At 38.4% G+C, this 26,333-nt stretch overlaps 1 long non-coding RNA gene across 1 annotated transcript in view; it reads left to right on the top strand.

Annotated features, from left to right (window-relative positions):
* The window catches only part of LOC124876297, a 113,674-nt gene that overhangs the window by 54,280 nt on the left and 33,061 nt on the right, over nt 1-26,333 (top strand). Inside the window, exon 2 of the long non-coding RNA XR_007040269.1 lies at nt 3,524-3,601. This is a non-coding gene — a long non-coding RNA (uncharacterized LOC124876297). The remainder of the gene's footprint in view (nt 1-3,523; nt 3,602-26,333) is intronic.

Genomic DNA, 26,333 nt, shown 5'->3' with positions numbered 1-26,333 from the left:
GAAGTTCCTTAAAGTAGCTGTCCTATGGGCGTTTAGAAGGAGTTCCCTGTTTGTTTCAGAGGTGTCTCAGACGGTTGCCTCAGATGGTCGGATTAGACAGCAGCCATATTGAAGATATGTCACTAATCCATTGTTCCTTACCTTGGCAACCAGACACGGTTCTGTGCAACACTTCCGCTCACTCAAAGTCAGCATTGCACCCTCAAGGAATGTGAGAAATTTCAACAGCAGCTTGATAGTTTTAAATGCATTACAGCAATACAGTGCCTTCCAAAAGTATCTACACCTTTAATATTTTGTCACTTTATCACCACAAACTTCAGTGCTTGTTAATAGATTTTGTGCGTGAGACTAACACAATGTATTAGATTATTATATAAGGGAAGGAGAAGAATAAATAGTATTGAATTTGCTGTACACCAAAGCCACATTTACCCAGTCACACTCACTAACGCACGCACATTCATACACTGATGCGCACATTGGTAGGCAACTTGGGGTTAAGTGTCCTGCCCAGGGGCACATCAACATATGACAGGAAGAAGCTGGAATCAAACCCACAACTTTTAGATCGAAAGACAACTGCTCCTCCAAACCTTCTTCTTTAATTTATCAGTTTTTCTAGCAATACATCGACTTTCAGAAACAAACACAATTACTCCTCGAGAAATAAACAAGATTATCACACAAGAATCACTTTAGTTCAAGGGCTACATTAGGTTGTGCAACTACCACTAAGCGATACACAATAACTGCATTCAATCATTCAAGTGTATTGATATTGTTGATGCTGTCATGGAACCAACCGTGGGAAAAAGAGCAAACAGCAAAATAAATAATCCATGCTGCCAATTTCATAGGTTTGGAAACATCATTAATTAGAGTTTTATTGTTTTCATGATAGCAACTATTTTTATCCAGTAACAATAAATGAAACAATTACTGCTCATTCTTACTTGCCACGGATGCCTGTGGTCTATATTCTGTCTAACTGCTGGGCTGCATGGTGAAGTGTAGGTTACTACTGTAGCCTTAAAACTAGATTACCAGGAGGAATCTAGGCCAGGCCTCAAACAGGAAGTTTGTATGTTCTCTCCATTTGCACGTTTTCTTGTTCTCCACTTGCTCTGTTTTTCTTCTGATGGATGAAATGTCTAGCTGTCTTCCTATTTACTGGAATGTGTTTGTTAAGTTTTTACACCTGGAAGATAACATTTCTCTTAATCAAGTGTTTTATTCTTGAGAGGTAACAAAAAAAATCCCTAATAATATTCTAACTACAAGGTACAGTTTAATAAAAGCTGTTCTCAGAAGCTCTTAGCTTTGCTGTCCTTAGAAATTTTTTAACAGGAAGTTTGTCACAGTTAAGAGGCAAAGGAAAAAGAGATTATGGTAATTCTGAACCGGACTATCAAATCTGTTAGTTTTTTCTTGTCTGTTTTTGGTCAGAAGACCTGCCCTTCATATCGTAACCACATCACTACTAGTTGGAAGCAAAACTCTTATTTATCCAGTGTGTAGATGATTAAGCTGTTCTCATTAGTGACATAATTGGAAATGTAATTAGCAATAGTAATAATTATTGCATCTAATACCTTTTTCTCTTTCCTTATCAGGCTCATTCAAACTGTTAATTAGAGTTCAATAGATTTTCATACTTTTGTCCTAATTTATTTTGGTGACCAATTATTTCTTTTGGATCTTGCATCAATAAAGCAAAACTACATTCATCTAGATTATTTAGCAAACAAGCTAAATACACGATTGATTTTAGATGAGAAAAATGCAAGCAGCGTACCACAGTGTGATTATATGTGCTGAGGTTTTGTTTTTTTGTTCTTAACTTCCCTTAATGGCCTGCAACATGAATGAAGGCATGTGTAGGGGATGTAGTCGTGGGTATGATGATCATGAAACGCTACTAATTGCATTTACATGGCAAGTAGCTAAAAAAGCTCAACCTTATTGCTCTGATCTTAAAGGGATAGTTTGGATTTTTTTGAAGGGGGTTCTCTGAAGTCTTTATCAGATGTCAGTATCTTAACTGCAGTATACAGAATCGTCTCAGTTAAGCTAGCAGTCAGATTTGTTCCATGGATTATTTTAGCTTCAGTAGGCATGGGCCAGATACTCAACACTTGCACGCCTGTTGCTGTGCACTGCCAGCCAGCTTTCTAAAAGAGGGCTTCTACATTTAGCCCTTGATTTACAAGAGAGGCACTTCCTGGTGTTTGGTAATATTTCCTTCCTCAGTAACCAAGGACAGTCATGCTGTGGAAACTAAAGAAGCTTTACACCTCACGTTTGTTATGACTGCCGTCTTTTTCTCTTAAGACTGCACCAAATTCTAAATATCAACAACTAAATGTTCTAGATAATGTCATTAAAATGGTAATGAGCAAAATATAATTTTTCCAGCAGTTGCAAGTGTTGTTTCTGTTCTGTTTTAAATCACATCAATTAGGTAATGTTCTTTTAAACTTTTTGTGGAAAAAAAAAACATGAAACAGGTGTTTTTACTCAAGTTTGTCACACCCTCATACTGTTTCATGCCTAGTCATCATTGAAAAAAACATAGACTACTATTTTAATAAGCTTTAAATGCAAAGGCAGGCAACAGTAAAGGTTTAAAAAAGACTTGTCCATGTTGTGGCTGGCAAATGATCCACGAGCTACAACTTGGAAACCCCTTTTGTTAGTCTGGGACCCCTGCGCCGTCTTTGACTGCAGTTCAAAATATATTAAATTTGGCCTGACACCACAGGTAATTAATGCTGATGAACACCTAAAAATGTTTTTATGGGTGAGATGTTCACTGACAAGTTGAAATCTACCTAAAATGATAAATGTTTGGTGCAACACAAAATATTTGTTTTACTAACCATGTTTTTTGCTTTCATTTCAACCTTTACTCAAAAGCAGACTAGGGCTCCTACGTTCATAAAAGTTGACTAAATGCACCAAGGATTTGTAAAGAAAGAGTGACCCACACCCTGTCCTTTTGTTAAAAATAGAAAATTGTTTTGTGCACCAACAAATATAAAACAGTTTGGAAAACAATTTAAAATTATTTGCCTCTCTTTTAATGCTGCCTACTTCAGGTAGGATACTGACTGCAGATAGCAACTATACAGAAGCCAACTTAAAAAAATGTCTCTTGCCAACTCACCATGTATGACACAGTTAAGAGTCTGTTGTCAAACGTTTATGCCAGTGAGTTTCTGTTACTATAAAAAATGTACAAGATCATTTTAATTCTTTTATTTTCTAACAGAACAAGAAATAAAGACTTCTATGATGCGGTTGGATGTCTTGTTCATGTTTAGCATAAATATTTTAATCTTTATCATTTTGGTGGTGCAGTTGTTTGGGCTTCGTTTGAATCTTCATTTGAATGTGCTTTGAAGGTTGTCACCCTTTACAGCGAAACCAAACTTTGGAAATATATTGCGACATTCTTTAAATCTGTCATTTCAAAGAAACGCCAAGTGTCAATAAACAGCTGTTTTATGTTTATCCACAGAAATCCGATGCGAGTAGAGTGAGCATCAGACAGATTGTGAAGCAGATCCAGCTTCAGTGCAGATTTTACAACAGGAAGGTGAGTCTTTAGCCTAAATTTATTTGCCGTTTCACTCATCTTTACTAAAAACTTACTAACAGATGCAATAAAGTGCAAATTAAGGTAGAAATTTTTTTTTAAGTGGAAACTTGATTCCCTTATCTGTCTGATCAGCATTTGCATTTTGTGCTTCAGTTATGTAAAAAGAGCATTTCACACATTTGCCATTTATTCCCTAGTTTTCTTCAGCGGTGAACAAAATATTAGGTAATTGATGCGACTTTCACAGAACACAAAATGTGTTATGCCATGTGCGGTGCGTTGGTGTCTCTGCTCCATGTTGAAGTTGCACCTCTGTTTCTTGGAGCAACTTAATTGTCTCAAACATGCACACAAGCAGCACGTACAAGTCATGATACCCCAAGGCATAGATTAATTAAGCTATGAAAACCCATGAGCAGGGAGCATTCAGCAGGTGCCTGTTTGGCTTGGTATGGGAGTTGTTTTTGGCAGTGGTGCAGTGGCTCATTATAAATCTATAATTAAGTTACAATTTTATTTGCCATTTTTTTTAAAACATGCTGTCATAGGGGATCAACATGGCTTAAACTCTGATTCTGCTAAGTACACTCTTGGTTATATCGCTTGTATCCTCTGCTCCTCTGCAGAAATCGCACTTTGACAAATATGTGATTAAGTGGCTCAGTGTCTCACACTACATCAAATCCGGAATCCCTCAGATGTCTATGTTTTCAAATCGCTTATTGAGGAGCATCTTGCGATTTTTAGAATCTCTTCAATTCCCTGTAATCCAAAACAAGCTGATTTACACTCCCCCCCCCCCCCCTTTTTTTTTTTTTTACTTATAAAAACAAACATGGCTCCCTCCCGCTGGCTGATGGGATGGCTTGCCGGTCAGCTCATCGCGCGTTGGGTGTGTTGGCAGCGCTAAGTGAATGCAATGAAGCGGCTCACTCTCTCAGGCCAACATCTGTTATCCTGAGTCACCTGCCAGCAAAATGGGGAGGGGAGTGGGGAGGCACAGCAGGGGCCCAAAGAAGGGATGAGCAAGGCTGCGGGAGAGAAACCCCTTGTCTGCAGGGTGGTCAAGCTGAATGAGAGTCACCACCGCAGCATCGGTGTTTGCCAAGAGCCTGCTCAAGCTAACAATGCGGCCTTTGGAGGGGGCAGACAAGGCAGGAAATTGAGGTTAACAACGTTGTTACATATTAAACAGGGCTTGACTTCATGTGTTGGATGCTGAGGAGCGAATGCTTGGAGTTAAGAGTGTTATTTAAAAATTAGGCTTATAAAAACTGTGATAAATATTTAAGGCTGTTCTACTTTGGGATAGTAAACATAAAGATACCAATAAAATTAAAGAAAATATATTTGCTGTATTAGTTTTTGTTTGGAGATATTAAACGTTCTTAATTGCTATTGCTGTGTACTGTTGCCTTGTTGCCAAGACAGGCCTGGATTCAAATACAAGAAGTTTTCATGTTCTCTTTATGCACGTAGAGGATTTTCTCTGCGCCCTCTGGTTTCCTCCCCCAAAACATACATGTGAGCTTTGATGGCCACTCTAGATTGAGTGTGCATGTTAGAAAATGGCCTAGTCAAAGTCCCCTCTTCAATTCAACAGAGTGTGTCTGTCAAGACTTGAAAATTGATGTTTACAGACTGTTTACTTCCAATCTGACGAAAGCTGTGGTATTTTGCAAAGAATTGACAGAACTTTCAGTCTCTAGATGGACAAATCTATTAGAGACCTGCTTTGATTTTGATTGTTCAGTCCTTACAAGTGAATCTCACCACCTTCTGGAGCCTCCCCCCTCACTGTGCTTTGCTCAGGGGATAGACGTCTTCCACGTGTTGTAATAAGGGTAGCTGATATAATGAAGGTCATTGTAATCAGAGCTAATGTGGCAAGGAGTCAAGACACTGTAGCTTTATTTGCCAGCATTCTGTACCCGTGGGGATTGTGCTGATAGTGTTATCTTTGCTAACCTGACTTTAATACAGGCCTTGCTCCGCTGTTTGTGTCAGTGTCGGAGCTGAACTTTTTCCCAGTGATTCCCTCTGTGCATAGATGGGCATGCGTTGGGCTCCTCCCTGCTCCATTCTGGTTAAATCCCATCCCAAGGTGTTTGAACTCTTATTTGACACATTGCATTTAAAACAGCAGAGCACTCCCTCTCTAAACTCCCTGACTTGGAAATCAGAATAGGCTCATATAGGAAGTAATTGACAGAGAAACATTATATCAGCGTATGCCGAGGACCGACTCATAGGAGATGACCTCTAAATCTAATCCTGTCCCTCAGGGTATGCAAATGTTCTCAGCTCAGATTTGATTTGTTTTGGTTTATTTAAGACACAGCGGTTTGCTAACAACTCTTGTCCAGCTTTTACTGTGTGAAAAAAACAACAAAAAAACAAAGACTGACAGGAAACTATTTTTTTCTGAAAATGATTCTTATAAAAGTCAGTCACATTTTTAGACAAGTGGTAAATGCAAAAAAAAAATCTATAAATCTATTCTTACAATGTCTTTTTGAACATTTATTAAACATAAAAAGGTACAAATTCAACAAATGATTTAATTGTCTGTATGAAATGAATTTATTTAGAAAAATAAAATTTTTGCATTTGCTGAAAGTAACCCACTAAAATTTGCAACACATACATTCCTTTTAAAGTCTCATGTACATGGGATGGAATAAAATGTCTTAATCGAATGAACCAGTTTTACGATATAGCAATAATAAATGAAAACGTAAATAAAAAAATCCAACTACTTTTATATTATTATTATTTAAATTCATTCTAAATTTAATGCACAGATACAAATGAGGGCACTAAAGGAACAAAGGTGAGTATATCACTGCTGCTTCATATAGTCATGACACAACTTTAAATCCATCTCAACCATACATAATAATAAAACTGAAAAAAAGCTGCTTCTTTTTTAAACTGATGTACAATGATGATAGACCTAAAACATCTATAGAGTAACTGCAATATATTTTTTGGTAGTTATTAAGTATACATACTTATCGGATAACGTTTTTGTTAATACTTGCGAAATGGAGGACCCCGGAATGCAGACTAGCAGGCAGCATGACGGTAAGAGAAAAAGGCTTTAATTAACAAAAAAACTCACTCATAAGAAGAGGCAGGAACAAAACAATAAACGGGCCGGCAAGACAGGCTTGGCATGATCCAAAAAACAAGACGTGAGCATGATCGAGACAACTAGACATGAGCATGATCCAGAAAATGTTTCCACGACGAATGACAGAACAGGTGTGTATTTATGGAGCGTGAACCAGGTGAAGCAAGAAGACAGATTAGCTAGGTGTAGGTGAACCAAATAAAGTTGATTGACAGGACAAAACATGGCTTGAGCAGAACGGAAATCCAAGGATACAAACTAATAGAAATACAACTAGAAAAACATGAAACTAAAGCATAACCAGGAAAATAATAAACAGAAGAACGATTCAAAACCTTAACTGTGAAACAGACCAACAAAACCCCAAAACACCCACAAATCATAACAGTTTTTTCTCTTCTGGTGTGTTTCTCTGTAAAACAGGAGTGCCCAAAGTGTGGCCCGTACTAATTTTGTGTAACCCCCAACTGCAATTCAAGAACGATCCAAATTTGGCCTGCCAGCACAGGTGGTTGATGCAGATTATTCTAATTAGCAAAAAGTTATTACAGACAAATTAAAATCTTTTTTAAATTGAAAATGCTAGGTACAACACAAAGTATGTCTTTAATAATCACACTTTTTTGCATTCTCTCCAATTTCATAGTAAATAGGACCACATCTATCCAGTGACATTAGCCCGAAAGCAGACTTTGGTGCGTCCAAATATCTAAATCTGCTAAATTGTTTATTATAATTTGCTAGATACAGCAAACGTTACAAAGAAAGAGTGACCCAAATCCTATTGTTATTGCTGAGAACAGGGATTTAGACTAAAAAGAAGTGCTGACTGATTGCACACAGCACCAGACGTGGGAGACGGAGCACCACACCATACTCTGGAGAAATTTCTGAAGGTGGCCAACATGACTTTATGTCACATCCCATTAATTGATTTTGTTATATGGTCTTCAGACAGTTGTTTGACAGACAGTGGTTTCCGGATAATCATTTATCAAGACTATTTTAAATGTCGCGTCCCAACATGCCTACACTGTGCATAACAACTGTCCTTACCATTTGGTTTAGATGAGATAAAAGTGCTGGAACAATATGAGTGAAAATGTCATTTTGAAACCATGGCACACATTGAAGCGTTACACTTTCCAATTCCTGACTTAAACTTTAATTTTCAGATATAGCTTGTGTTTTTGACCATTTTCATCTAGGGCTTTCCACCAAATAAGTTCCAGAGCCAAACCTGTGCCGGGGCTTGAGCTAGTTCTTAACTGGTGCTGTGCAAACAAAGTACAGAACCGGTTTGGTTTTGCTCAACTCGAAAGTCAGCTGAGTAATACAGTATATGACTTACAGCACACATTGCTTTTTAAATATTTTTTAGAATTTTAAAAATTACTGGTTCACTAGTTTTGCAGTGAACTCACTCACCAAAGACATTCTTCTTGACAGAGAAATTTATTTCACCCCAACTGGAGTTTCTGCTGGACGATCATAACCTGCTGCTCCAACATAGATGAACTCATTTAAGAAAGCTACTGTAATTGCTTTAGTGCTAGGCTAAAGGTAGCATGTCTGCTCCCTGTTTTGCAATGGGTCACTGATAATTCGCCTTGTTACATAATTTAATGTGGTTCTAGTTAAAAAGAATAGAAAAAGTTGTTCTGCTTCAGAAACTCGGCTTTAAAAACCTTAAAACGTCATGACTATGGTGATTTATCGAGGATAAACACAGGTCCCTCTCTTAAACCGTCTCTGATACATAAGTGCAGCTGGCAGAGCAGATTACATGACACTCTGTTACTTTGAGTCATAGGAATGAGTAAAAATGATTATAAATGGACAATCCAGATTTGAGGAACACAATAATGTGCATAAACTTTAATACAGTTTTGCAAACTATCCAGAAGAAAATAGGTTGTGATTGTTTAAAATGGGATATGCTGTGGGTGCGGCTGACCTAATCACAGGCCATCAACAGGTATAGGGAGCTATGTTTTGAAGGTGACTCTCAGTACTGATTATTTATAAAGGCCCTTAATGGGGACCCCAAGATACCTGCGATCTGATTGGGAAATCCCTTGTACAAAAAAACAAAAAGATAATTATTGTATTTTTTGTAATAAAAACATCATTGTTTAATGTACGTGTGTATAAATTTAGCTGTAGTGTTATGGACTAAATGATTAAATGTGTTAAAACAGTCATACATTCTAAAAAAAAATCACCACATATGCTGCTTTTTTCAACAGAGATAGGTTGGGTGATTTTATTTTCTAATACTTTTTATTCTCACCCTTTAAACACAATGCGTTTTGAATAACATCAAAGGCCTTTTTCCTATTCATTAGAGCACCTCCTGAAAAAAAAGGCTAGAAAAAAAGGCTACCCATATACCACCTCATGCAAGTCCCCTGATCCCATCATTTAAACTTCCAAGCTTTGCTTTGTGGCTTCCTGGAGGACCATGGTGAAATGATCTCTTTTGTCTCGCATCATTAGTTCCATCTGTTGTGCGAGCAGGCCTGTCTGTTCCGGAGCATGGCAACGTGATGGTGGCCAGGGGCGATTGGAGACGCTTACAGTCCTGGTGGCTCGTGGCTCAACCTCCAGCACCGCCGCTGCCACCCTGTTCATGATCCCTGTGACACTGTCACACTCACTGGGGTGTTTACTCTCACTTATTTATTCACACATTGAAATGAAATAGAAGCAAGCGAGAGCTTTGTGTGGATGTGACGTGGTAACCAAATGGTATTTTTATAGTTGATCAGTACATACAGGGCAGTGAAAAGTATTTACTCCTCACAGATTTCTTCTGCTTTGGCTTTTTTTGTCCCAATTAAATGTTTTAGATCATCAAGCATAGTTTAATATCAAATATCAAAGACAACCTAAGTAAATATAAAAGGCAGCTTTAAAGTGATGACTTAATTTTTAAAGGGAATAAAGTTTTTGAAAGCACCCGGCCCTTTGTGAAATAAATTATTGCCAACTAAACCTAATAACTGGTTGTGAAACACAACTACCATAACGTCTTTGTTATAGCTGGCAATGAGTCTTTTATATCACTGTGTAGACATTTTGGTCCACTCTTCTTTGCTTAATTGTTTTATTCCAGCCACATTTGAGGGGCTTAAACCATGAACAGCCTTTTGAAGGTCATGACACAGCATCTGAATTAGATTGAACTCCAAACTTTGACTAGGCCTCTTCAAAATGTTACTATTTTATTTTTAGCCATTCAGAGGAGAACGTGCTGGTTGGCTTTGGATTATTGACCTGTTGTCCATGTACTTAATAAGCAAAGCAGCCCAAGAACATCTCATTACTACCACCATGCTTGACTTTTACTATGAATATCAGCTTCTGAAATGCTGCTTTGGGACTCACGGTTCTACTGTTTAAATATTTAAACAAACATCTGTCAGAATATTTAAACCAAGGTCTTGGGGTTAATCAAGATATTATTGGCAAATGTTTGTCTGGCCTCCTTTATGTAATGATAAACACTAACCTTAACTGAGGTTAAGTGAGACATGCAGATTTTTAAAGGTTGTTATGGGTTCTTTTGTGACCTTCTAGATGAGTGTTAGATGTAGTCTTAAAGAGATTTTGGTAGGCTGGTCACTCCTGGGAAGGTTCATAAGTGTTTCATGTTTTCCCTACCGGTGGATAATGGCTTTCACTGTGGTTTACTAGAGTCCCAAAGCCTTAGGAATAGTTCTGTAACTCTTTCCAGACCGATAGATGTTAATGCTGTTTCTAATCTGTTTTTTAATTTAATTAGATCAGGGCATGATATGTTGCCTTTTGAGATTTCTTTACCTACTTCCTGTTGTCAGACAGGTTCTATTTACGTGATTTCTTTTTATTCTGCTGCTCTGGCAGTAATCAAACCCTGGTGTGGCTCTTGAAATGGACGCTTGATGGCAGTTGTCGCCACCAAGGGTGCCACAGCTGGTTATAAGGTTTAGGGGGCAATTACTTTGTTACATTGGCCAGGTTGGTTTGGATAAGGTTTTTTCCTTTTTATAAACTACTCAAAAATTTGGACACACTTCCTCATTCAATTAGTTTGTCTTGATTTAAATTACAACATCTTGGAACTCCTTCAAAACCATTTCAGATGACCACCTCATGAAGCTTATTGAGAGAATGCAAGTGTGTGCAAAGCAGTAATCAAAGCAAAGGGGTGCTATTTTGAAGAATTTTCCGCAATTGTTCGTTTACTACATAACTTAATATAGTTTTACTTTATAGTTTTGATGTCGTTCCAATGTATCTACATTGTAGAAGGTAATAGAAATAAGTTAAAGCTATTGAATGTCAAAGGTGTGTCCAAATGTATGATATATATATATATATATATATATATATATATATATATATATATATATATATATATATATATATATATATATATATATATATATATATATATATATATATACAGGGGTTGGACAATGAAACTGAAACACTTGGTTTTAGACCCCAATAATTTATTAGTATGGTGTAGGGCCTCCTTTTGCGGCCAATACAGTGTCAATTTGTCTTGGGAATGACATATACAAGTCCTGCACAGTGGTCAGAGGGATTTTAAGCCATTCTTCTTGCAGGATAGTGGCCAGGTCACTACGTGATACTGGTGGAGGAAAATGTTTCCTGACCTGCTCCTCCAAAACACCCCAAAGTGGCTCAATAATATTTAGATCTGGTGACTGTGCAGGCCATGGGAGATGTTCAAATTCACTTTCATGTTCATCAAACCAATCTTTCACCAGTCTTGCTGTGTGTATTGGTGCACTGTCATCCTGATACACGGCACCGCCTTCAGGATACAATGTTTGAACCATTGGATGCACATGGTCCTCAAGAATGGTTTGGTAGTCCTTGGCAGTGACGCGCCCATCTAGCACAAGTATTGGGCCAAGGGAATGCCATGATATGGCAGCCCAAACCATCATTGATCCACCCCCATGCTTCACTCTGGGCATGCAACAGTCTGGGTGGTACGTTTCTTTGGGGCTTCTCCACACCGTATCTCTCCCGGATGTGGGGAAAACAGTAAAGGTGGACTCATCAGAGAACTATACATGTTTCACATTGTCCACAGCCCAATATTTGCGCTCCTTGCACCATTGAAACCGACGTTTGGCATTGGCATGAGTGACCAAAGGTTTGGCTATAGCCGCCCGGCCGTGTATATTGACCCTGTGGAGCTCCCGACGGACAGTTTTGGTGGAAACAGAAGAGTTGAGGTGCACATTTAATTCTGCCGTGATTTGGGCAGCCGTGGCTTTATATTTTTTGGATACAATCCGGGTTAGCACCCGAACATCCCTTTCAGACAACTTCCTCTTGCGTCCACAGTTAATCCTGTTGGATGTGGTTCGTCCTTCTTGGTGGTATGCTGACATTACCCTGGATACCGTGGCTCTTGATACATCACAAAGACTTGCTGTCTTGGTCACAGATGCGCCAGCAAAACGTGCACCAACAATTTGTCATCTTTTGAACTCTGGTATGTCACCCATAATGTTGTGTGCATTTCAATATTTTGAGCAAAACTGTGCTCTTACCCTGCTAATTGAACCTTTACACTCTGCTCTTACTGGTGCAATGTGCAATCAATGAAGACTGGCTACCAGGCTGGTCCAATTTAGCCATGAAATCTCCCACACTAAAATGACAGGTGTTTCAGTTTCATTGTCCAACCCCTGTATATATATATATATATATATATATATATATATATATATATGTAAACTGTGTTTATAAGATCATCTGTGCTTTTTGCATTTACTCAGGTTAGCTTTGTCTGGTAATTGAATGTGTTTGATCATCTGATCATCTGAAGTATTTAAGTTGGACAAACAGGTTGATCACTCCATTTTATTAGAGCGCCTGGAAAACTGGGTCGGCCTTTCTGGTATAGCACTCAATTGGTTTAAATCCTACTTGAAGGACAGGGATTTTTTTGTGTCAGTAGGTAACTTTACATCAGAGACCACAAAAATCACATGTGGCGTTCCCCAAGGGTCCATCTTGGGGCCCCTTCTATTCAATATCTACATGCTCCCCCTAACTCAGATTTTAATAAACAACAGCGTAAGTTATCATAACTATGCAGACGACACACAGTTATACGTTATGATGTCATCAGGTGACTATGAACCCATTCAAGCGCTGGGTAAATGCTTTGAAGAAATCAATGCATGGATGGGCCAGTCTATAAATCACTGAATGGCTTAGCACCAAAATACATTACAGACTTGTTGTCAGTGTATCAACCACCCTCAAGTCTTTTGGCTCAAATCTACTCTGCATACCCAGAACCAGAACCAAACATGGAGAAGCAGCTTTTAGTTCTTATGCTCCACTAATCTGGAATAAACTCCCAGAAAACTGTAAAAGTGCCCAAACCCTAAGTTGCTTTAAATCAAGATTAAAAACCTATTTGTTTAGAGTGGGCTTTGACTGTGCCATCTAAACATTATTAGTTACGTTTTCAGTACAAATTTCCTTTCATTTTCTTATCCATCATTCTATTCTCTTTATTTTCTTTATTTATTTTTTCTTATTATTATTTTTTTATTTACCTCTGTTGTTTGATTTTCTGTATCATTGTAACGTTTTTCCGTATGTACAGCGCCTTGAGTGCCTTGTTGCTGAAAAGCTCTATATAAATAAACTTGACTTAACTTGACAAGTAAAAACAGAACTTTTCCACAACTCTGTACTGTATAGTAAAAGAAAGATCTGTATTTTTTACTTGCATTTGGTAGTAAACGATACCCCAACAGATGTAGAATTTTGCCACAACAAGGAAATATTTTATTCATAATTTACATGCCTGATAAATCTTCAGAAAGCCGTAGCGCTGATGGGCATACACAATTTAACATCTGTCCTCCTCAGAATTGTTAATCAGATACAGGAGCACATGGGACTCAGAGTGGAAGCTTTATTTCTACTTTATATGTTTTTTAATTACTTCTTTAAAACAAAAGTATTCTCCAAAGAAGACTGAAATTATAAACTTGAAAAATCACAGATAGATGCAGAAAAACATTGCACTTCAGCTTCTTAGGCTAATCTTTGCAAACCTCCACTAAGCTTATGATGGTAAAATGTAGCCACAAATTCTAATTATAATACATAATTCTCAAATGAGTATTTCCATAATGTCCCCCTAGTGTATTGCTCTTATCCCCATAGTGTGACTGTTCAGCATAAGGGCGTCTGTGTGCATGTCAGTGCGGAGATCGCCGGATAATTTTCATTGAAGATGGAGCCATCAAAGGTCACAGCCATCCGAATGACCTGACCTTGGAATGTACACCTGGGTGTAAAAGTGGACTTATCCTATCTGATGGAATGGGTGTAATGTACCTCTAATGTATAAAGTGCAGAAATAAAATAAGAGTTATTGGTTGGTGGAGGAGGTGCAGTGTCTGTTAGAGAAGACTGTAACTCTATAGGGTGGAATAGCTGTGTTGGTATCACCCGAGGTGACAGCCTATTGCCAGAGTGCTGTATTTGTTGGAACCATTATGAAATAAAGTCAGTGGAAAAGGCCAATATTCAGTTTGAATTGATTCCTGGAAAAGTCCAGAAGTGAATATGCTTTCATTTTGATGGTATTACTATGGACAAAATGTGTTGTGTCAGTTTCACCCCGCCATTACTTTGCTCCATTAGGGCAAAACCGAGTGATTTTATTTTTGCCCAGTCTATTTTCTGTGATAAAATGAAAATCTGAAAGCTTTATTAAGTCTGAGTGACACCCAAAGCTGAGAGCCAACAGGAAAATAAGTCATGTGGGATCTGGTTTCAGTTCATTTTTGCTCAATTCCCATCTCCTGATCAAATACTGCACTTTCCAGTATGGGCTTAATGGGAGTGTCAAGTTCACAAAAGGCCCTCTCTCTTCCACTCACTCCATTACCTGATAACAGCACTGGTTTTGGCACTTATTTGCACAGAGCGGCTAAGCTCGGCTCGCGCTCTTCACATTTGCAGCAGGTTGTAATTGAAGCTGTATTGAGGCCATTTTATTAATTTTAAAAGCATACATTTTCAAGTTACCGTGACACTAACCCATCTCATTTTCTCTTCATTTACTCCCGACTACTCGCACTGCTGTTCTCGGTGAAAGCTTCTCTTTAAGCCAAACAAACATGACCATCGATGTCTTGGGTTCAGAGCCTTTAAAACAACCTTTCAATAAAAACAAGCTCAGCTGTGACACATGCAGGATCTCTCATGCTGGGCAGCCCCGCTGAAAATACCCTCCCTCCTGTTTCAAAGCCATCAGCTTTTGGTTCCCCCAGGAGAGCCAGCATTATCCTGCAGGGTTTATTTAAACTTGTTGGGAAGGTCTTGTCTTTTTTTTTTTTTTTTTTACAGACTAGGTTACATGACATTTAGCAGAATCTTACCACATGTGAAAGAGATTTTACTCAGCTTATTGATCCAGATTTGAAGTGTTTGAGTACCATTTTCTAGTACAATATCACTGATGGTGATGGTAGGGTGTGCCACGTCTATAATCCTCCTCCTCAGATGCTACAATTGACAAACATAAAGATCCCGTGTAGGGATGCACCGATCAGAGTTTTATGACCGGCTTATGCCAATTGTTTTCAAAAGAGCTACAAATAACATCTTTAAAAATATTTCTGTCTTGCCTTTCTGCTATGAGCAGCGATTTGTTATTCACTGAGTAAAACAACAACAGATTCACAATATTCACAAAAAATGTTAAAAACAAAGGTGTCTATCTTGATATAACTGCTTTTGTTAACAGAAAAGTAAAATGTATCCTTCTAAGGCATGAAAAATAGTAGTAACCTTTTTTCAATTGTATCGGGTTGCGGAGGGGCAATGCTACATTGAGTCCGCCTCGAGTCTGCCTCTAGTAATTTTGAAATTTCCAAGAGGCCATTCACCAGTCAGAGATGATCAAGCTGAACAAGCTGAAAATGGCGTCCAATTCCAGTCACCATTGATCTATTGATCATTGATCTATTTGCATGTCTCTAATCATAAGCAACCCTGCTGTGTTTGTGAAACTTTAAGCACCTTTTGAATGACGGGAAGCTGAAAGGTGAGAGGAGAAACAGGAAGGGAAGGAAGGAGAAAGACAAATGAGGACAGATGACAGAAGAATCATTTACAGCTTGATACTGCAGACCCGGACTTGTTTTATTGACCTTTTCCTTCCCACATCTATCCACGGTTGAAGATGTGCCACTTAAATAAATATAATTTGACCATCTCTGCTTTCAGTGTCACCTGCTGACATGTGGTATTTTGATAGAATTCATCCGATCGTGTTGGTAGAGCATCCATTGTCTGCTTCACCATGCACAGAGCTGTATCTCACACTGAAAAAATATTTGCACTGAATCTTCTCTTTAAATTACTCCTAAATCCGCCAACTCATCAGCATTGTGGTGCTTCTTCTTGAACAATCTTAGGACTACCAGCCTTTGGCTGAGACATTACTGAGCCATTAAACCTCCACCCCTCCTACTCTTCAGCTTTCACTTCTGTGTGAAGGCACTGGAATTACTTCCAAGGGGCGAGGGTTGCACAAAGACTGCTGGAATGGCTACTTATTCTATTAATGATGTCTTGTCCTTTTTAAGTCATCATCTTCCAGGCCCAAATCGATGACTATGGCAGTGGAGAACCCAGGGATTTTTTGTTACTTACTGTGAAATAAGGCAGGATGGTTTGTGTTAAAAACTGGGTTTGTTGCCACCAAATAAGGGTTATTCAAAGACACACTGTAATTATTGTGTGGGTGGATTACTTGGAAGGTATTTCTGATTATTTTCACTACCCACTGATAGCAGTGGTATGAGACACACCATAAACATATTTATTTGGATCATGGTGTCACAAGTCAAAGCTAAATAAATGTCTAACTTAATTATCTTTTTAAAGCACTGATGATTGTCTTTTACTATTAGAGCTCAGCGCTGTTAGTTTCGTGGAATTGTCATAAATATAATCTCTTTGAATTTAAGACATGTATTGTGTAAGAAGTTAGACATTTTCCTCATGGGAGTGTATTTTTTCTATTGGCAGGCTATGGTATTAAACCGTCAGCAACCATCAATTATGGTTAGTGCCATGGTTACACAATTAGGTTATTTACATACTCAAAACTTTTGGTGTAGAGTTGTACTTTCAATATAACATACTGAATAAAAATGTGAAAAAAAATGTAACTCTACGTAAATGGATGAGCTAAACGAGAGAGAGACTGATGTAGGTTTCTGGTTTAATTTAATGTTTCTTCTTGGTTCCAGAAACTTTAGGCCGCTTGCAAGCGCACATCAAGCGCATGAGGTGTATTCAGCGTTACACATGGCGTTCCTCTCCAAGGACCCTCTGATTTGTATAATATCCTTCTGACAAGGTCATAACAGCGCCCACATCTTTGAAGATAGAGGAAAGAGAACATGTTCCTCCTTCTTTGTGCTTGTGGAATTAGAACAAACGTGCGATCACGCTGTCGAGGGGCTTCCACTCTTCAGAGCTGATATGAATCAGACATGAAAAGGTTTAGATAAAGCGATAGTTATCTTGATTCCTGGCGGCCTCTGCCCAGCAGACAATGCAAAGCACGGGGGGAAAGCGGAACGGCTGCATTTTAGTGTGAAATCCTGGGGAAACGTATCCATCTGGTAAATGAATAATTTAGATGGCTCAAGTTGGTTCCTGTTGCTATTGTGTTTGCGCTCAGCTTTCTTTCTCGGCTCAGTACCCCCTGCCGTCACCCCGCCCTCCTTGACATCACTCCTGAGGCTTGTTTGTGATGCTTAAAGGGAAGTTGGCCCACAGGAGGAATCGTGGGGAGGAGAGACTTCTTTCCTTCTCTGCTTTCGATCTTCTGTCTTATTTCTTCTTTAGGCCTAAAGAAAGCCTCGGATACACAGTTTAACACCCACTGACACAAGTAATCAAATACTATCCAAATGCATAGAAAATGTAGATATGTTGTACATTTTTCCTAAGGTTTTGTTTTTTTCAGAGGTCCTATTTTTGACAGGACTTGAGTGAAAACAGAATTTTTCATGTGAATAAAAATGTACTAGGCTGCCTTTTAAAGGTTACTATTGAGACATAATGTATTACCTTAATGCTTATTTCTTAGTAAATCAATGCAATTTGTTGCCTATTTTAGCACTTCTCATTTACTTTTAATATAAAATTAAATTAGAGAAAGCATTACAGTGGTCAGTGCACCTTTTTTTTACCTTTTATAATAATTTTTCTCATCAACTTTTAACAAATTGGATAGTACATTTAATTGTACATTTAATTTTTAAAACTTGTGTTCCTCCGTGAACCGCCACCTTAACTTGGAGGAGGGGTTCGATTGAAATGATCCCAGAGGTTATGTTGTTCAGAGCTTAAATGCCCCTGGTAGGATCTTCCACGGCCTTCATGAGGACCAGTAGAACGAGGCACGTGACGTTGTCCGGTATAGTGGAGCCGGGAACCCACCCTGGTGCCAGCCCTAGGGTTGGGGCTCTTCAGCGAGCAGGTGGTGGCAGGGTTACTCCTTGCGGGACTGGCCGAAATAAGAAATTTGCACAACCTGTCTACATGTGTTTTGTGGACCTGGAGAAGGCATTTGACCGTGTCCCTTGTGGTGCCCTGTGGGGGACGCTCCAGGGGTACGTAGTCAGGGGTCAGGGGCCCTTTATTAGGGTGTGTGTACAAGCAGAGCAGGAGTTTCGTATTGCCAGCATTAAGTCTGTTTGTGGCATTTTGAACTCCGGCAGGGCTACCCTTGGTCACCAGTCCAATTCATAACTTCCATTGACAGGATTTCTAGGCACAGCCAAGAGCTAGAGGGGGTCTAGTTTGAGGTCCAGTGGATTCCGTCTCGCTTTTTCACCGATGTTCTGCTTGGCCCCCTCTAGCCAAGACCTACAGCATGCACTGGGGCAGTTTGCAGCGGAATGCAAAGTGGCGGAGATGAAGATCAGCTCCTCCAAGTGCGAGACCATGATTCTTGACTGGAAAAAGGTGGATTGCCCTCTATGGTTTGGAGAGCTGAAGGGACTATGTCTCTCGGCTGGCCTGGGAACGCCACGGGCTTCCTCCAGAAGAGCTGGAGGAAGTGTCTGGGGAGAGGAAAGTCTGGGTATCTCTGCTTAGGCTACTGCCCCCACAACCCAGTCCTGGATAAACAAACTTGATAGTACAAACTTGTGTTCATTTATTTATTCTACTAAATGATACAGAAATATACAGGAAGCCGTTTGTAATTAATGAATATTTTGTGAATGACTTCCACTGGTTTCACTGAAATGTAGTTTTCAATTTAATCGCAAAACTTTGTTGCATGAAATGTGGACTTAACAGTGCAGTGATCATTTGGTTTGTAGATTCCTCCTTAGAAGACTTACTTTTTTATTACTAAAATTATTCTAGGGATCTGACTGAAAATAAAAAAATACATAAAGATAGAAATCTACTAATCTTGCCAGCCAAAACAGGTTATTAGATAAAAAACTTTGTAGTCTAGTTTTGTTTTTTGTTACATCAGGATGTTTTGAAGAAAACATGAAAATGGGAAATGAGATTATAAACCCAGTAGATAAATAAACAAAATTAATAAAGGAATCATTAAACAGACAAAGTTAGTTTTGCGCATGGCTGATTTGTCTCCTTTGGGCTATGATGTAAAATGTAAGTTTTCGAACACAAGAGCATGAGCGTCACATTAGTTGGTGTGGACGATATGACAATATCAGATTGTAAAGGATTAGAACATGATGACAATCTGCCAAAGCAGAGAAAATAGTGTTGTCTATAGACACATTCTGTTTGTTGCTGTTCTATGTTCTTGTACAGGTGCATTAGGTTTTTTTTCTTCCTTTTAATTTTTCTTGATAAATTTGCTTTTATGTGGCAAGACTGTACCTTATTTAGGTGGTGTTGTCATTTTTTACCTTTCAAATTATAATACAGTTTTTTGGAGTTTGGCTGAACAATCTGATTCTACAGTGTACCTAAATTCCAAAGTATTAAATATCAGTTGTACCCAAAGCAAGTTGGAAAAAATGTCTAAATGCTGTTATATGTTCTTACCCATATAATCATATTGATATTGATAAAAATTATGATAGTGTGATTGCATTGTAAAAAAAATGGGAAATAATATTTTTGCACTCGCCCAGCCTGTAAGTAAGAGTTTTGTTTTGTAATTAGTATGTTATAAATTATTCTATTTAATGTACTGTTTAGTCCTTAAGAAACAGTTAAACATAGAAATAGAAAATAGGATAGAAAGCCATCACATAAACACATACAAATGAAAAATTTGCTATTTTTGACTTTTAGACATGTCATTTTCAAGACACTTAAAATCCAGTCTTTCACTCCTTCTCCATTTGTTTTGAAATACTAATAATGTTTCTCTATATCCCAAAGAAAAATAAATAAATATATGAAAGTAATCATGAATCTCAAAAATAAACCTAAATAATAGCTATTTCTGGGAAATATGCCCTCCTAATTGCTAAAATATAAAATGTGAACATACATTTAAATGTCACTTTGTTAGTGCGGGCGCTCTTGCACACAGCAATTTAAACCATATACTAAAGGTCTATGTGCGATCTGTGTGCACCAAAAAAACAACAAACACATACTCTCGCAAAAAGAAAGTGTTTGTGGACAGATAACACTCTACACGAAAATCCATTAATGTGGCAACCCAGCTAAACTAATCCAGTCCCTGTCTTTAAGGGAACCAGTCAGGATGATGGGGGTGGTATTGAGGACTGGGAGGAGGGAGAAGAGAGCGAGGGAGAGGGAAAAAGACAGATAGAGGGAGGGAGAGAAGAAGGGAGGGAGGCAGGGGGATGTGACAGGCCCTTGGAATCTCAACCTCTCTCTCCTGGCGCCCGCTCTAATCAACCCCTGTAATTTATGCAGAAAATATGATTTATATTTAATTTCACTACACTTGCATTGTTAATTTGAGATGTAATTAACGCGTCGCCACGGCAACTAATTTCTCAATGCCGTAAATTATCACCGCCTTTTCATCAAAATTCAGTTACTTTGGCTCCTGTGTGCAATGTTGTGATGCAATTAGGTAACCAGGGCAACCCCAAAGTGTTAATTTTCTTTTGTTATATTGCAGTGAGGCAGAAGTTTTTATAGCACAAGTCATATTCACTTTCTTTTGGTGCGGAGAGATCCTGAGAACGGTGGTGGAACGTATACACTGCATGCTGCTTTAACTCATTGAAGTGGACTGCTGAGTGATAACGAAGAAATTCTGTGCTGCTGCAAGAAGATGTAACTCAAAGTTGTCCTTTGGGAAAGGGCACGGTTGTCAAAGGGAATCTATATAAATGAGAAAGTGTTTATTGTTGAAATTCAACAGAGCTCTGTTTCTTTCGTCTCACTTGCTGTCTTAAACATACAAAAATGCTACCACACATGCGCACCAGGGCACATGTTCAGCACTAGCTCTCCTTTTATTCCCTTAACAGTGACTGTGAAATGACTCAATATTTTAATCAACTGTATCTAATTTGCACTCCAGCAGAAGATAGGGCCACATGTGTGCTGTTTTTATCTCGGCTGGCAGTGAGTATGCCCACTGGATGGCTCTGAGATGCCCTGGACTGCAACGCTTGGCAGTCTCTGCGGCCCCCTTGGTGCATTCGTCTTCAATCTGTACCCTCCACCTCCTTAGCTGGTCTTCAGTGGAAATATCAGGTCATTGGCTGCTAAGCTGTGGTTAACTGCAAAGGTAATTAAATTTGTAAGCAGGCTTTTTGGATCTTTTTAGCGTCTTCAGTAATACCTGCAGGTATTACAGTGCATTTGAAGAGAGGCTCTGTTTGATTCCCTGGCCGAAAGGGGCCAAGACCCAGAGACCGGGGTCCTCAACAGAGCTGAAGCTGTAGGAGTCAGAGCCTCATGTGTTTTTACTGTGGAAATGGAGGAAGTAAACTGCTAGTCACAGACTCTTGCCTTTTTATATGTCAAAATACATTTCATAATTCATATGGCTCAGCATTTACTTTTCATGTATTTTTATTAAACATTTTTCATTAGTTTTTGAAATGAGGTTCTGTGAAAATTTTAGAAATAGACCCTTATATATCTCTCTTGTTAAGTTTGTTCCTGTTTTGCACTGTTGGATTTTGCGACAGGCTGTCATTTGTGCAATGGCATTGAAGATGGTACATGAAGATGGTTCATGTATCTTTCCTGGTCTTGTTTTTCTTCTTTATTATAATGGCACAGAAGAGGAAAATTAAAGGTTTGGAAGTTTTGGACGACATTTGGCGGACCAGTGACATCAAGATGGACTATTCTTTAGAAAGCTGCAACAGTTAGGAAAAGGAAGAGGATGATGAAGGTTAGCTTCATTGGAAGGGGGGCTAGTTCATTTATTGTACATTTATAAATACTCTAGTGTAGGACATTTGTAAACAACAATAACCACACCATCTCCAGAACAAAGAGGCTGCATGGCTGTTTGTGTGGGACTGATTCAAGGCTTTTTTATTTTGAATTTGATTCAGAATCAGAGTCACTATCAACTTTACCAGCCAAGTTTGTGTGCACAAACAAGGAATTTGGCTTAGGTTTCTAAAGCCACAATATGTAAAAACATAATTCAGTCCAAATTTGCTGCAGTTATAGTCATGATGTTGATGAATACAATTTCAGGCTTCTCTTAGAATTTCTAAAGGATCTTCGTAGAGTTTTGAAATGTTAATTTAGATATTTTTTTGCAGAGGCTCAACAATTTTTTTTCTTTGTTTAATCACCAATAGTTTAATCAGACTTGGTAACAGTTGCAATAGTGGTTTCACAGAAAAAAATATTATTTTATGTCTTACCTTTATATAGGTAGCAAAAGTTTGCATTTAGATGTATAACTTATAACTGTAGAGCTATATTTGATTTATTTCAGTTATCTAATTTCAGGCAGAAATTGCTTCTATACCCCATATGGCTTTACAGGTTAAGGAGTGCTGTTGTACTGCTAAACAGCACACAATAGTTGCATTCAGTCATATTTCTAAATATAATGATATTGATTGATGATCTAATGGAACTAACAATGGACAAGTAACAATCCCAACAATTTATCATTTGCTAAATAATTATTTATCAGGTTATGTTGGCAACAATATAACCTTAGGACTGTTACAGAGATGTTGTTTGGATGAGAAAACCTTAACATCAGTCTCTCGTGAAATTGCACGCATCTGATATGTGCTAATATAGCAATGTTTCCCACGGATAGAAACATTTTTAGATGGGTTGTTTTAATTTGCTTTAATAATGTAAAACAGACTAGCTGTGAGGATATGCCATCTCAACTACAGATAAGAGAACTATTATAAGAACTTAACAGATTCTCCTTTCAAAAACTCTGACTATCTCATTAGTGTGATGAAAATCTATTTAGAGATGTTATTTTTATTCTTTGTCTGTTGACTTTAAACAACAGTTTGAGGTTATTTGGAACACCAGCCTATATAGGATGCGCCTGCTGTATATAAAGGCCGTTTCTTGCAAAAACAGGAAACTCTAAGCTCCTCCTCTTGTTTCTCTTGTTTTAGACAAGCAATTTTAAGCTATTTGATTCTAAATGAAAATGCAGGTGCTTTTTGATCCCTCCCTGTCTGATCTTTTAACTCACCTCAGTCAAGCTTGCACATGCACAATGCATCACACCTATGGTAAATAGACATAGTGTAGTAACTTCAAAATCTACAGCAAATTTCATAATCCTCAAAGCAGAAATGTGCGCTAGGTTGTGCAGTGTGTGGCTGCTGTTCCTTATTTGGAACGTTTGTGCAAGAGGACACTATTAAATTTTTATTTGCAGGAAAACTTAAAATAATATCATTTTGCCAGTGATGTTGAACTTTATCGTAAAAACAATTTTAAGTCACACTGAGGCTGAACTGTCTAATCAACAGCAGGGTAATAGGACATCGAACCTGTCTCGCATGTCTGGGAATTCTTTCTTGATTAGAACAACAAAGTCAAAATATTCTCACTATTGTCCTGGTGAATGTGAAGTCTGACTGTGAGGAAAGGTCATCAAGGAAGTTTTTTGTGTAACCCGCTCTGTAAAAACACAGAGTTGATTAGACTTGTTTATTTATTCTGGTCCAAAAGAGTATTTGCTTTTGTCGCATTTATTCCCATTTTGCCTGTGCGAGGGGGCCCTGGAAGACGAGTTACCAAGGAACACAAAATTTTAATTAGTGTATTTTAATCATTCAGGCTTTTCAAGCTAATCCACAGACCCCTGAGAATTCCCAAGATGCAGCTCTGTGCTGCTTTACCATTTATTGTTGAGTCTATTATAATTACTGTTAGCAGGTGGGGGCAGGGAGACGTTTATTATGTTTTTCCATCTTTATTATAATTACTAGAAAAAATGAAAGGATGCTGTTTCATTAAGTTTAGAGATGATGCCATTTTCCCTCTGTTTTCCCTTCAATCTCCTTTTTCTTTGCCTTTGTTTCATAAAACCATTGTGCTGGCTTTCATTCAGGGACTTTCATACATTGCACAGCTTTGTGCAAATAAAGAAAAGAACAACTAAAAGAAACTGATCTTTTATTAAGGACAGAAGAGGAGGAAGATGGTTTTAAAGAAGTAAATTTCTGAGACCGTTTCTTTCCTTCTTTTTGTTTGTTTTTCAAATGCAAGCTCTGAAAATGAAGTTGACACATCCTCTGAAACACAAATGTTTAACAGAGCTGGAATGGGATCAGAACAGAAATCCAGAAAGTGGAATCTGTTTGCCTCTCTGTCACACTCCTCAGTAATGAAAGATAAGAGGGCTGCAGTAAATCTTTAAGCTCCAAGCTTTTGGTTCTCTGCAGGGATTTTAGCATCTTCCAAATGTATTTTATGTCTTTAGGCATAGTTTTTCTTCTCAATCCTTCTCTTGTGTCCCTAGAACAGTCAGTCTGCAAAAGTGGTCAGTAGAACAAACTTGAGATTTCTCAGCTGTTAGTTTTTGTAATCTTTATGAAAGATTGAACTTTTAGCCCACTAAATGAACAGAGACTGCTTTTGAAATTGCAGCAGCAGTGTGTTCAGACACCATGTGGGTTTACTGGTTGATCAGAGCTTGTAGTGTCGGTACGTTGGAGTCAACTACACCACATAAAACTTAACGCTTGCCATCATTCCAGTGTCTGTCAAGGGCACCGTTTTGGCAGTGAATGCCATCAATTTTCTTAAGTGAACATGACTGAGGCTGTCTCCTGGAGAGAAAACAGTAAACTTAGGGCGCATGCTTAAAATGCACTCTGTTTGTTCATTAACACCCGAAGGGTAAAATTTATAGAGTGTGGAAAATAAAGATTTTAAAGCTGTTTATGATCGTTTGGCTCTTAGTTTATGAAAGCGAAGTTAAAACCAAATTTACTTTACGAAATGCATCTTTTAAACTTCAGCATCCAGGTGTCAATTGTGTCCATTCAGTGTTATTACTGCAGAAGCTAAACTTGTCAAGTGATGACAGCAGAGTCTTTAATCTGAAGAGTGAAACAGACAGATTAACTTCAGAGATAAAACCCAGAGTTTGCTTTGTAAAGGACAGCATGCTCAGCATTTTTTATGGGTGAGCAGTTATTTTTGTGGAGGGGATTTAAGAATAAGACCTCTGCCCCTTTTTCACAAAAAGGAAATTAGATTTCCATGCAATCTCAAATTAGTTGAGTTGATTTTTTTATTTTTAACAAATTACTATCAATGTGTAATTTAATAAAATAAAAAGGATATTAGATATAACAAGGGCTGCACGCTGGCGCAGTTGGTAGCACTGTTGCCTTGCAGCAAGAAGGTCCTGGGTCCGATTCCTGGCCAGGGGTCTTTCTGCATGGAGTTTGCATGTTCTCCCAGTGCATGCGTGGGTTCTCACCGGGTACTCCGGCTTCCTCCCACAGTCCAAAAACATGACTGTTAGGTTAATTGGTCTCTCTAAATATCCCTTAGGTGTATGAATGAGTGTGTGCGTGGTTGTTTGTGAGTTGCCCTGCAATGGACTGGCGACCTGTCCAGAGTGTACCCCGCCTCTTGCTCGTAGACTGCTGGACATAGTCACCAGCTCCCCCACGACCCACTATGGAATAAGCGGTAGAAAATGACTGACTGACTAGATATAACAAAGTGTGTTTTTAGCTGGAACGCATCAAAATGAGCGTGTTTATTAATGGTTGTTGATGGGTTGGGGAGGCTTTTTTATTGAGGTACTTGAACTAAGCACAGCTCACTTTAGAGACATTGCACTTTAATGTGAAGGGTTGCTGTGAAGAGAGAAGATTTTTGACAGACATCAGACATATCCTTCCTCCAAACACCAGATAACTTAGGACATCTTATTATGGTGATTTTAGGAATGCCAGACCTTATTCAGGAAATTGAGGTCTTAACCATGACGCTCACCTTCCACCCACATTTAGACATCCATAGACATCTTCATGTGGATGTCCTTTCCCTTTTCAACCATGAATTCATTTTGTTAGAACAGAAGGCAAAGTCATCTTTTCTTAAGTGGTT

The sequence above is a fragment of the Girardinichthys multiradiatus genome, chromosome 1 (assembly GCF_021462225.1).
Source record: "Girardinichthys multiradiatus isolate DD_20200921_A chromosome 1, DD_fGirMul_XY1, whole genome shotgun sequence".
NCBI lineage: Eukaryota > Metazoa > Chordata > Actinopteri > Cyprinodontiformes > Goodeidae > Girardinichthys > Girardinichthys multiradiatus.
The sequence above is the reverse complement of the archived record's forward strand: the minus strand, read 5'-3'. Positions and strand labels throughout refer to the sequence as shown.